The following is a 12,649-nucleotide window of genomic DNA, read 5'->3' as shown; positions in this document are numbered from 1 at the left end:
CTCAAATGTAATGGAAATAGATGGTGCTCGGCTTGTGGTGACTCTCTCCAGAAATCATGACTCGGTTACTGAAGATAATCCACAGACCCGGTTAAGAGCAGTTTTATATAGGAACTATTTTCTTTCTACCGAACTACACCTGACAATTGCATCACCGCGCAGACGGAAGCATCTACTCGCTGACAAGAGGTGAGCTATCTAACGGAAGGACACCATTGTTGTTTACATCCCACACTGTCATGAGCATCACCCTCTTGTCCATGAGTACATACTGTACGTGCTTCCTTCTGTGTAATGACATGGTTGGCGTAGTAGGTCGGTAGAAAGAAAATAAAACTGCTAACAACAAGGCCTGTGGAGGTCATGGTTTCTGGAAGGAGACATTGCTGTTGAGTATTTTTTGAAGCACCAGAAGTCGAGTGTCATCTAGTTCAATTATATTCAAAAGGAGGCAGGCATCTCAACAGCTGATATCTCCAAAACTTGGCAACTCAAACCAAAACAATCTAGATAGATAGATAGCACTACAGGTAAGAGGAAAAACTGTATTCTTAATTCTAAAGTGAACTGTCCCTTTATTTTTTTAAAAGAATGATTAAATACTCTGTGTCACTGCCAATACCTCCGGTCTTACAGTTGAATCTGAAGAGTTTGCACAGCTGAAAAGCAGCTTCCTTTTCCTCCCAAACCTCCCCCTTCGATTGACCTCCCTACCACACATATCTTCCTGGCCTGCTGTGGTGCTACCCAGCACGGCTGACCCATAGAAAACCCCAACCACCAAGCGCCCATCCAACCCCATGTTTATACTTCCATGATGAGTCCAACCTGCCCAATCAGACTTCCACTGACTGGCCTTGAACTGAAACTGTATACATCTTAACCATCCCAGCCATCCGAAGCAGCCAGTGAAGACCAAGGCTGCATTAATTGCACGGACCGGCCCTGGTAGTGCACCGAGTCCAATGCATTTAGCGTTTCTAATTGGGAAGGAATTGCTGTGTTTACTTTGGCGCTAGTTGATAGAGTTGGACCATTGGCCCTCCAGCCAACTGAGCTAAAGCCCTCTGAAGGAGGAAAACCAAACTGCCTAGTCCCTGAAGCCTCTCCGGACAGAGCTGGAAGGAAATTATTTGGAACAGAGAAGAGGGATATTTATTCAGATTTATCAAGGGGGCGGTGCGGAGATGAATCTTTTTTTCCCTCAGATTTTACCTTAAATCTCTAGGGCACTAATTTGATTCACTTTAACTAGGAAAACGCCATACTGTTGTATGTAATGGAATGTAATGCCCTTTTTTCCCCCTAAAGTCCTATATTTGCCTCTAAAATAATTAATCTAAAAGCACTGGAAAGAGCGTCTAGTGTGTTCTTGAGAGAAACTATAATCTTGAAAAAGTTTGCAGCTAATAAACATGTTGATTGTGAACTAATATGGCAATTTATTTTCTATTAAATGATTCATTGTTCAGTCCAAAAAATGTCAGAAAATAGTGAAAACTGTCCGTCACAGTTTCCCAGAGTCCCAGGTGACACTCCAAAACCAAAAGATATTGATTTTATAATTTTGTAAAACAGGAAATAGCAGCAATTCTCACATTTGAGAAGGTGGAACGAGGTTTCTGCTTGATGAATTTGTCAAAATAGCTGTCTATCAATCATATAATTATAATTATCCATGGACAAATCAATGAATTTACTCATCTTTTTAAATCCAATATCAGCCTCCTCATTCCATATGCATCCTTTTTAATGAAGTCAGTATCACAAACTCATGTAAGTACTTTACTATAATTTCCGAGCCCTGGACAGACAAATCCAAAAATGGATCACATTATATAAAGGCTGTAGTAAAGTCATAATTTCCTCGAACAACTACAGAGGATGAAGGGACACCATACAACATCAGGAATTTAACTACAGATTCGACCATCACCGCAACATTTCCTCTCAATAAAACATCTGCTATATATATACACACACACATATATATGAAAGAATATTTTATTTGTGATTTTAAGTCGAATAGGGAACAGTTCTGTTCACTCTAACACCACGTATCGAGCCATATGAAGTTCATGTACCTAACATATAATGAGAAATCCAAAACCCTGGAAAAAGCACACCACATCCAACATGAAGACTGCGACGGGTTACCACACACACCAGTCGACCACAATTATTTTCTCATTCCTTCTTCTGTTTATGTTGAAACTCGCATAGCTAAAATTATGTCAGTTGGAAACATCGCCCATAACTAATTTTTCTATCCACTTGGTCTAAGCCGTATGAGCGTGATTAACCCAATAGAGCTTTTGCCATACGCTGATACAGATTGTTGATAGCTTGTGTGATAAAATGTCATAAACGGGGGATTAGAATTGGAGTTTTATTTTTATCGTCATTGTTTATAGCACGAGCAGGATGAAACGCTAAATTTAAAAGATTAGGGTTTATTATTGTAGGTGATTCCAATCAGATTTGGAAATGTTACAGATGAGTCAGCAGTATGGAAATCAGGTTTTGTCTGTACCTCTCGGCTTCCAGAGCCTGACTGTTGAAGAAAAACACGCCCAGTGTTGCCATGATTCCTCAAGCAGATGATTGCGGACCATTTTTCCCTGTTGCACCAGCCTGCTGGGTGACAGTTTTAATCCATCGGCTGCTACTTAAGTGTACAGCTCAACATTTTATTTACCACAAACTTCATGAGGCACTGGAACCTTTATGAGTCAAGCCGAGACACAGACTCGTGCACCAACACACACACACACACACACACACACACACACACACACACACACACAGTCCACCTGGACACATTTTTACCATCAGCCAGTTTATGATTATCTTTTCCACTGTGGCAAACCAGCTCTGAGCACCCGCAGACACAAACCCACGAACAGATAAATGGATACATACAGGCACACATACATTCACAGTCTGTATACACAGGCAACCATACGACAAACACACACACACGATCCTGGGTCCTCCTTGACGGCTGTGACCGAGAAAGGAAAGTCTCCATACATCAGTGGAGACCATATGAATGGAACAATTGCTTGTGCGCTGGCAGCACAGACTCAGTCACATCTCATTAGCTTGACGGGATACCCGAAAGGTTCTGACAGCCTCCTGGCTGTGGATTGGTGTGGCCCGGGGTGATGGGGACATACCTGTGGCTGCGTTGTATACTCTGCGGGCACGTGGTGAAGACTAAGCACACGTAGCAGCTGAGGCCTGGCAGCGACGGTAGCTAAGGTTCAGGGTGTCCACGCCAGCCGCCGCCTCACCGTACACGTCTTCAGCAATAATAAAACTCACACTCACTTTTTTTGGGACTTTCTTTTTTTTTTTTTTTTTTTTTTTTACTTACTCTCACTTTCACCGTCTCATGCCCCCTCTCTCACTTTCTCCTGCCCACACACACTCACATTACACAGACATGAGGGGAAACAGTGGGTGATTCTGTGTACCGCTGCGCCACGATGAGCTCAGTGCTAACTTTGAATGCTAACCAAAAACCCATTTGGAGTGGAGTTGTTATTTTGAGTTTATTAACCTGGGTGCTTAGTCTTCATAGGAACAGATCGACATTCAGAAAGTCGCTTTCTTGCACCTCTAAAGCTCGCTAAATGACATGTTATATCTTGTTTGTTTACCTCCCTAGCCTGCTTACCTAGCCGGTAAGTATACAGCTACAACCATGACCCAGTTAGCTTAGCGTAAAGACTGGCAACGGGAAAACAGCTAGCCTGGCTCTGTCCAAAGGTAACAAAAGCGACCTACCCGCATCTCTAAAGTTCACTATGTGACCTATTATATCTTGGTTGTTTACCTAGCCGGTAAGTATATAGCAATAATATAGCAAGCAATATAGCAAGCAACCATAAGCCAGTTAGCTTAGCGTAAAGACTGGCAATGGGAAAACAGCTAGCCTGGCTCTGTCCAAAGGTAACAAAATCCATCTACCTGCACCTCTAAAGCTCACAAGATGAGAGAGACTTTTTTTGGCCCAGATAAAGTCCTGGCTCCCAGCCAAGAAGTAGTCTGGTACATTACCCCCGTCAAGCCGCAATTTGTCACTTATACTTTTTGATTTTTGTATGGAATAGACAAACAAGATATAACATGTTTATTAGTGAGCTTTATAGGTGCTTGTAGGTGGATTTTGTTTCCTTCGGACAGAGACGCTAAACGCAGCCAAGCTAACCAGCTGTTGGCTCCAGGAAGAAAGCAAATAAGTGTAAAAATCCAAAATGCTGAACTATTCCTTCAAATATTAGAAGACTTAGTGTCCTGAACTACTTCTTTGCTCTGGCTTTTTATTCTGAGCAACTATTTAAATGTTGTCGTAGGTTTTGGTCATCGTTGGCATCCTAAAGTGTCTGGCTGAGGACAACACACATTTCTTCGATGATGGGCTGAAAATGGGCCCTCAGTCTGCAGCGTTTTTCTTCAGTCCCCTCCTAGATGTCTCTCTGAGGGGTCTTTGGAAGAACACATGTTTTTAATAAGGGTCTTTACGTCTGGCCTTGCATAAATGTTTAGCAGCGTTCCTTCTGGGAACTGGGGCCTGTCTTTACAGTGGAGGCTAATCAGCTGTAAATTCTGTTTTAAAAAGGAAAAGGAAGGCATGGAAGGAGTTAATCTCCGAGGCCCGTTGCACTCCCTGTCTCACCCTTTATTCTCTCTCTCTCTCCATCTCTATCTCTCTCTCTCTTTCACACACACACACATGCACGTACAGTACATTACATACACACCCCTCCTTCCAGAAAGTGAAAGGAGGGGATGATGACAAAAAGAAAAAGAGGGAGAAGAAAAAGCTTGAGGCTTTGACAAATGATCTAATAAACGGGTAGGGAGATTACAGGCTGGGTGCCCGCTGGGAGAGGAAGTGGGGTAGTAAATATTTTTTAAAAGCTGTCAATAAATTTGTAGTGTTGAGTTGAGAGAAGTATTCACGGCCAGAGTCCAGGAGCTTGGTTGGGTGGGTACTTGTCTGTGAAAGCTATTGGCTAATCGCCTAAAGGCAGAGTGCCAAATATTGTTTGAAAGAAACCGAAGCAAAAATGTGCAAAATCCATACCAGAATCAATACTATCTTGTTTGTCAAGTAATCTTCAGCAGGATCAAACACAATTCATCATCATCAGAGGATAATGTACGATATATCAGTCAAATTAAGATCAAATGCTGCTGTCTGCACAAGGCAAGCATCAAAAATACGCAGATACTGTATAAATCTATTCATAAAGCCTGTGGCCATTCTTTAGGAAAAGCGAAAATATTTTTTAAAAACATAGAGAAAACAGTGTAGAGATTGACACTGTCCTCTCATGCTTAAACCAATGTTTAGTCTATTTCTTTAGGCAAGTTAACGAGCGATGATAGAGGGACTATTATCACTCTTTCTGCCTCCGCAGTTGGCGGGGAGTCTGTCAGAGCCCCATAAAGTTCGCCGACACCAGTCTCACTTTCCCACACCTTTCAACCGCGCTTGTTACTCAGCAGCCCAATTAAAGCTGATTTAAGGGTTCACCTGCGTGCCTATTGGCGAATGCTCCCCTCAGGGCGGCGCTTCCGCGTGATTGACGGGTTGATGAGATAATGACAGACAGCCACAGGTCTCACCTGCGGTCGCCTGTTTCGGTCCTCCGACGCTGATTGGCGAATTATCTGGAGAAGGCAGGTAATTAGAAAGAAAGCGGTTCTGCCTGACAGCGAGATTACAGTGAAGACGGACACAGTTATGATGAATATGTTGTCAACTCAATTTGCAGTGAAAAGACTTCTGTTCTTGTTGACATCGTTACCTTTTGACTCACATTGTTGTAATTATCAAGTGTTATTAGTCTTGACAGCTCTTATACGCCTCCATGTCAGGTTGTCCTCACATTCACTTTAGATTGTTGGATTTGCAAACAGTTGGATTAAAATTTGAGACCAAACATTACGTTAAAAGGCGGCGTCTAACTCGTGGATGGGGTGAAGTAATACATCTAGGTGGAAAATTAAACAATAACTGTACTGAGCGTGAAGCCTATTGCCACATATTTCTCTTGTTAATAATAAGTATAGGAAATTGAATTTTTTAGACCTCCCAGTCTTCAGACATAACAATAAAAAAACATGGATTTAATTCCCCTTAATTCCCACACTTGGCAAATGATCACCATTTGTGGTCAAACCTTAAAAACTAAAAACTAGCTCTGTTTTGTGCTAGCTGTGAAGGGCGGTGTAGAATATTTTTCCAAGACCAGGAAATCTCTCTCTTGCACACACACACACACTCTCAAACACAACAGAGGGCCCTGAAGATATGGGCGACGTTCCAGGATATTGATACTTTCTTTAACACCTTCCTCCTCGCCCCTCGGAACAGATCCTCTTGAGTTTCTGTTTGGTAAGCAGAGAGAACATCCTCGAGTCGCTCCCGTTCTCTGCTCCCCAGCTGGTTTCCCGTCCTGCGGATAATGTTTCACTGATCCCCTGACGCACTGCGCTGCTGCTGCCGAGGTGCGGTGGCCCAGAGGTTCAAGACCTCTGAGCCAATTAAACACAGCACAGATAACAAGTTTGTCCACTGCGTGAGGTGTTAAAACATGTCGAGTGGAGAGAGTGAACATCAGAAGTGGTACATGATTATATGTAAATACATGTGATAGTCAATTAAACCTTAAAATGTATTTAAAAATTTAATTAATTAATGGGCAGTTCCTGGAGCGCAGACAGAAGAGACAACTCACATAACTGCAGGTTCAACAATCACTTGTTTGCTTGTGAGCCTGTAAAGTGAGATGTGTTACTGCTTGTTATTTATGTAGGAAGATGTTTATGTTCCTCAAAGCACGCCTTTGAATTTCTGTAAGTTTTAACAATGTGAATGAGTTTGTGACAAATGCGCTCAGCTGTTTTATCTCAGTCATGCTTTGTACAATGTGTTATATTGTAATGTCTTGATTCCTACCTCATGTGATACACTCAAGGGCCAAAAAGATCAGCACAAGCTGTTAAAAGTTAAACTAGTCAGAGGTTGTGGAAGCCACCATGGCTATGAGAATCTTATGCATCTTCAAGAGAGACCAATGGAAAAACAAACAGTATCGTTAAGAGGTCTCATATTGCACAATGTAATGGCTGCTGAGATGTAGAAGGATTTATCTTGCATTATTTTGGGTGGGAAACTAACTCAACCTTCCAAAGTAATCTTAAAGTTACCTTAAAGTAGTGCTTTAAAATAACATGTGATTTATTTAATACTAGAAAGACATCTTTTAATAAACCCTCAGACACACTAATATGCCTGTGTAACAGCCTCTGAATTAACACATTGTTTAAATTCTCTGGCATGTTAGAAATCCTCTATTTTGTATGATTATAAATAATGAATTACAATAAAAATTCAAAATAAGTGCGCATCGCCATTTTTTTTTTTCACTCAGCACTCAATTTTAAAAAATGGAGGAAATGTGTACACGATGGATTTTCATCAGCATTCGAAAAAAAACTTAACTCAAAACCTAACCATGTTGAATCCATTTCATGACAATTTCAAAAGCTACGCCCACCGTTCACCCACTAACCACTCCCTGCGGCTCCAGCGTGGTTAATACATGTAGTGTTTCGTGACCGCAGAAGAACGTCATGGTAAGAGTCACGAAAACAAATTTACAATTCTTTGTCCGTGTACATGAATCCTGTAGATTATATTTTGTGTATGATACTACTACTTGAAATATAGACAGGTTTAACTGTGGAAGGCTTTTCTTTAAACAGATAACGAATTTTGTGATAATACTCTAAAGTGGTTCAGTCCAATACTATAGTTTCATCCTACCCCAGCCACTCCCCACCTTGATGTAATGCACTGTTAAAGTGGCTGTCTTACCTGCTTGCCCTTCCGACATCATTGGCTAATAAACGCCACTCTTAATCATTCTTCGATCCTTCACACACATTTGGGTTTAAATTTGCCTGACTGTGCCAGGGACCAAGGTTCATACCCCTCTGACATTTCTGCAGCTGCCCTTGAAGCAGAAGCAGCAGCTACCAAACAGACTTCACTCCCAATCATCGTCACAACCTCAGAGCCCTCAGAGAACGAGCTGCCTGACTCCAGGTCTCCAGTTTCAGCTCTCAAACTCACCAGCATCCCCTCCGATTCCCTTCTTCCCGACAGTATCTTTGAATGCATGTCTTCTCACCCTAACGATAATTGAAAATCAGAGAGCAGAAAAAAATCGCTGCAGGATTTTTTTTTTTTTGAAGCCATTATCTTTTTTTGATGGGCAATTGACTTTGGGAACGGGGGTTTAACGGCGAGGGAGGGGGGGTGGTGGAGTTCGTCTGTGCTTGCCAGTAAGAGCTCCAGGGCCTCCTGGCCTGTTCTGCTGTGATGCCTGCGTGCTGAGTTTGGCTTGGCTTGAGTCTCTGCACTTGATGGTTTATTCATATTCAGCGGTGCAGGACGCTGTGCCATGAGGTTCCTCTCACACTCAATATGTCTGCGAAGAAGTAACAGAAAGGAGGTCTGAGCCCCAGTTTTTGCTGCACGGGGTGTTTGAAATGTTTTGCTCTCGTCGTGAGATTGGAACGACGATCGTTTTCAAAGTCGACCACAGATTTTCTCCATTTTTTTCTCTCCAGAAAGACAGATGTTTTATAGCCGTCAAACAAGGACCTTTTTTTTTTTACTATAATTCTGTTTTACTCAGTCAATTCTTATCTTTCCCTTTTTTTAATTTTCCCTCGCTTTATTCTCTTCAGCTGCATTCTTCTCTTCTCCTTCAGCCTCGCTTCGTTTCTATTCTTCATCAGCATCAACTCCCTGAATTCCAGTGGTTTTCTGAGCTTTAGTGGAAAAAGTATTGTTAACAAATATAGCTCATGTCCGTCCATCAAAGAGCACTGCAAGAGCCAACACTGAGAAAAGGTTTGGCATTTCGAGGAACAAATTTATGCTTTGTATATATTCCAGCCTCCCCCGCAGTCATCACCCATTCCCACAAATACATAGTGTACTTGTGCACAAACACACAAATCGATAAACACAACTCCTACTGGAAGGCCTAATCTCTGCTCGGTCCTTGTGTCCGTGGCTCGTGCTCATCAATTAACAAGCCACTTGCTATTCAAAAACAAACAACATCAACTTCCCCCCGAAAAGCCCAGTCAAAACAAGCGGCAAAGGCTGGCTTGTCCACACTGCCCCTCTTAATCAAAGCCAGATGTCTCCTCAAAAACTATTTCTCTCTTTTCCTCACTGCACCCCTTTCTCCAATCGCTCATTCTCCCCTTCTCTTCCCCCCCCACCACATTCCCTTTCCTGTCTGAGATTGTGTAGACGGCTGGTCCTCAGCAGTCGTGATTTGGCACCCTTGTCGGCTCTCTGTCTGTCTTTTTACTCTCCCTCGTGAGCTTTCTCTCCCTTTCGTTCTTTTCTCTCTTCAGAATCAGCATCTTGTCAGGCAGGCGTGGACCTACGTTGACCCTCCGCCGCATTCACAATCATTCAAGGTGAAAAATTAGACCCACATGGCACATGCCGGCAAAGAAGTGCCTCTTGCGGAATAACTTCCAGTTGATCCGCCTGGCCATTTGATGTGATGGCGACTTTGAAACACATGCCACAGCCTGCCTGTCTAAGTAAGAGCTCTACACCTCTTTTTGTTTACTTTAGCATGAGCCATGTCCCTTTAGTTCTTTAGCTCTGTGAAGGGGGCAGTCTTGGGGCTGTCGACACACCATTCTCAGTTTGCCAGAGCCGTAGCCAGGCTCAGAGTAAACGCAAATTTACTTTTCCACCTCAGTGCCGAGAGAAAACACCCTTTTCCCGGAGATGCTAAACAATACGGGCAGTCCTTTTCTGCTAACTGCTCTTCAGGGGGGAAACCTCTGGAGCTCGTCTTCTCACCGCTGCTGCTGCTGCTGCTTTCAGCCGGCTTTCTTGCTCAACCTCTTTAATCTGAGAAGCAAATAGCCCCCAGTGTTGTCCTTAGAGCTCAGGCACAACTCTGGACGGCTCAATGGGTCCTTGGAGAGTAGCAACGAAAGCGCAAGTCGGTGTGTTTGAAGTCAGCTATGTGATTGGCACTAATTTACCAGCTCTTTGCACTTAATTGTGTTGTAAAGCATTACAGAATTAGGTGCAATTTTACATCAACCACGGATTTTCGTACGAAAACTTTTGCACGGAAATGTATAAAAACTGATTTTATGGGTTCTTGCTAACAAATGCCCACCACTGAGGAACATTCATGTGGGGGAAATGTCAATGCCTCAATGTCAGCGGATTTCTGCCTAAGGAAATATACTTTTGACCAATGAAATCCAGGTCGAAATGGGAGAAAAACTTGTCAATTTGGTCTCACAGCATCCAACACCACAACGCCTACCTCAACAACCGAGTCAGGGACAATACATGAGATCGCCCAGCAATTGGGATTCATTAAAGATGGCAATGTGGCTGATATTCACTTCTTAACGTTATATGATGGTCACAGAAAGACATGCTTTGATTTTCTGTCTTGCCACACCACACTTTTGCATCGCACTGGTGGGAAACAGCTTTTTATTCTGCGCTGGAAAAACAGGAACGTCTTAATCAAAAGTGTCAAATGTTCAGCTCTTAGTTGAACTCCTAAGAGTCGTTCATTACGGAAACCACAAAAACGATCCAACAAAATGTGAAATTCACAGATTTTCTCCCTTCTCTTCTTTACAGTAGCAAATCACAACAATGACTTGAAGGAGCCTTAAACCAAGAAACATGCAGGAATTTACACAGATTGTTGAAACTCGATTTTTGTCAAGCTTAGCACATTCGTTACCTCAGTTGAGTTTTGCGCCACAAGCTTCATGGTATTAGCAGCTCAATTTAACACTCACTTAACGTTGTTAAGTAGCAGATCTCCACAGGCCACATGTGCCCCTCACTTATTTTTACTTACCATTAAAATGAACGTTGAATACATTGTTTTAGCCGTGTTGGCCTTGGAAAGGAAACTGGCTGATGGGGTCCATTTAAAATACAAGCAGATTGGCTTCCTCCAGCCTGTTTCTCTATCATTTCCAGACTTTGTTTTTCTCTGCACGGCGTATCAACCGTAACATTTTAAGAAAATCGGAAACTAACTAACCGACTACCTCTACAATGTCAATTTGAATTATTTTGAGTGTTTTAACCCACGCAGTTTCTTCCTTAGTTATTCCAGTTGTTCCACCGCCACTTAGGGGTGACGACCAGGTAAAACAATGCATCTTCCAGTTTTGGTTGTGTACTGGCAGACGCCCTTCCTTCGTGCTGTAATTCATCCTTTGTTTTTTGTATAATAATAATCCAGCCCAGTTGCAGGCCACATAGCATAGACAAATGGAGCTGATGGCATGTTTCTAAAACTGGCAATCAGTATTAACTTCAGAATGATAAGTTAAAGCAAAAAAAGTTGTCCGTTGCCAATTTAAAGTTGTGCAAAAACATAATAAACCCTTCATCTAATAAGTAAATGTGCAGATACAAACTCAAAATCTGAGTCTGCTCATAAACATTGCTTCATGGCTACATTACCCCTAATCCTGGCTCTTATCGGGCTGGGCTGTATGCTTGACTTGTTGGCTGTGGAAGGTGCTTCACTGCTTCACTGGGATTGAGGGGATGGAGGAAGGGGCAGCAGATTCTTGAAGGGGACACTTGTGGGAAGGAAAAAGGTCTCATTGCGAGAGATCAGCTTGTGTAAACAGTCAGGTTAATGAAGCTCAGTGGGCCTAATCCCCAGCCCTCTTTCTCACTCTCCCTCGCCCCGGCCTCAAACCCCTTCACCCTTCCGCGGGACCTCCACCCCCCGTTTTCCACCATAATCCCTTGCAGGAGCGGCCACTGTCAATCAAAAGGACCCCAGGGAAGAAAAAAGGGGAAGATGTGTGTGTGTATGTGGGGATGTGTGTGTGTGTTTTTGCATACAGTACCTGTGTGTATGGGTTTGGGGTTGAATATGTGCACAAACCGCAAACATCGCATACCTGTGTACACGCATGCGGTTGCAGGGTGCTTTAAGGTGGGAGTCAGTCAGGGGATTTCCAGCGAAGGAGCCGGCTGCATTAAACCACATGAGCGAAGAAGGTGGAAGTTCTGGGTCCAGACCTGGACTTTGGGGTAATCAGCAACACATGAACCGTATATGAGGAAGGGGAAAGGGGGATGAAGGAGCAAAGAGGGGGGAGGACGGAAAAGCAGGTTTCCAGTCTAAGCTTTCCAAACACTGACATCACACATTGTGGTCAGGCTATCAGACCAAACACACAGAGCTCGAGGATATGTTTTTATACCCTGAAACAACACCACATGATCATAATGTTTTGTGCCTGGAGAAATGTCTTGCACTAATGTGGACTGATAGCTGCTCCTTCATGTGAAAATAACATTTAGGTTACAGGTTATCAAGTTTGATAAACAATAAACCTTGGAAGGGATTGTTATATTTTACAGTTAGGATTTTGATGAATTATGCAAAATTGACCATTCAAACAAGCGTCAATCATAAAACCAAACATGTAGCAACGTTAACAGACCCAGCATGTCTGACTGGTCTTTGGAGTTGTCCACATGGTAGTGTGAGTGATAATCGGCTTTTAAACAGTTTGA

This window comes from Pagrus major, chromosome 6 (genome assembly GCF_040436345.1).
Source record: "Pagrus major chromosome 6, Pma_NU_1.0".
Classification (NCBI taxonomy): domain Eukaryota; kingdom Metazoa; phylum Chordata; class Actinopteri; order Spariformes; family Sparidae; genus Pagrus; species Pagrus major.
The sequence above is the reverse complement of the archived record's forward strand: the minus strand, read 5'-3'. Positions refer to the sequence as shown.